General features: G+C 40.7%; 1 pseudogene; it reads left to right on the top strand.

Annotated features, from left to right (window-relative positions):
• The first annotated feature begins 207 nt into the window (after nucleotides 1-207).
• LOC101130102 (nucleophosmin-like) lies at nucleotides 208-1,070 on the top strand (annotated as a pseudogene).
• The last annotated feature ends 361 nt before the right edge of the window (nucleotides 1,071-1,431 follow it).

Genomic DNA, 1,431 nt, shown 5'->3' with positions numbered 1-1,431 from the left:
TCCCCTTTATGGTATATTATGGGGGAAACAGCTGGCCAATTGTCCAGCCAGAGTCACAGACACACTTTATGGACTTTGTCCTGTTTCCAGATTTAAATAAGAAAAAAAAGAAACTGGTGTGATTCCATCCTGTGCAGCTGTTCTCTAGAGCAGCAACCCTTTATCATCACCCACCTCCTCTCCCATCCAAGTGTGTGCCACCACCCTATGGAAGATTTGATGGACATGTACTTAAGCCTCCTAAGGCCCAGAACTATCTTTTCAGTTGTGAACTAAAGGGTGACAAAGGTTGTCACTTTAAGATGGATAATGATACAAATGAGCGCCAGTTATCTTTAAGAACCACCAGTTCAGGGGCTGGTGCAAAGGATGAATTGCACGTTGTTGAAGCAGAGATAATGAATAATGAAGGCAGTCCAATTAAGGTAACACTGGCAACTTTGAAAACATCTGTATAGCCAACAGTTTCCCTTGGGGGCTTTGAAATAACACCACCCATGGTCTTACCATTGAAATATGTTTCAGGGCCAGTGCATATGAGTGGACAACACTTAGGAGCTGTGCAGGAAGCTGCAGAGTCAGAAGACAAAGAGGATGAGGATGGGAAACGCTTAAGTATATCTGGAAATCGATCTGCCCCTGCAGGTGGTAGCAAGCTTCCACAGAAAAAAGTAAAACGTGCTGCTGACAAAGGATGGTGATGATGAAGAAGGTGATAATGATGATGATTTTGCTGAAGAGGAAACTGAAGAAAAATCTTCAGGGAAGAAATCTACAGGAGGCATTTCAACCCAAAATGCAAAACAACAAAACCAGAATGGAAAAGACTCAAAACCATCAACACAAGATTAAAAGGTCAAGAATCCTTCAAAGCACGAGAAAAAACTTTTAAAACACCAAAAGGACCTAGCTCTGTAGAAGACATTAAAGCAAAAATGCAAGCAAGAATAGATAAAGGTGGTTTTCTTCCCAAAGTGGAGGCCACGTTCATCAATTTTGTGAAGAATTGCTTCCGGGTGACTGACTAGGAGGCTATTCGAGATCTCTGGCAGTGGAGGAAGCCTCTTTAAGAATAGTTTAAACACGTTGTTAAAATGTTTCATCTTATTTCATTTGTGTAACAGTTGATATCTGGCTGTCCTTTTTACAATGCAGAGTGAGAACTTTCCCTACCATGTTTGAGAAATGTCTGGACTCCATTGCCAAGAATGTGTTGTCTGAAACACCTGTTTAGTATTTAAAGATAGAACTCTGCCCTTTGCTTGGCTTTAAGTATGTGTGAAATGTCACTATGGGACATAGTAGTAGCGATGGTCAGACACGGAAATGGTGAGAAGACAAAATAAACGTGGAATAAACCCAGTATTTGAAGAAAAAAGAAAAGATGTAGCTAATGTTTGTTTCAGTGAGATTGGTGTTTAGGAATGAACA

The sequence above is a fragment of the Gorilla gorilla genome, chromosome 16, assembly GCF_029281585.2.
Source record: "Gorilla gorilla gorilla isolate KB3781 chromosome 16, NHGRI_mGorGor1-v2.1_pri, whole genome shotgun sequence".
Lineage (NCBI taxonomy): Eukaryota > Metazoa > Chordata > Mammalia > Primates > Hominidae > Gorilla > Gorilla gorilla.
The sequence above is the reverse complement of the archived record's forward strand: the minus strand, read 5'-3'. Positions and strand labels throughout refer to the sequence as shown.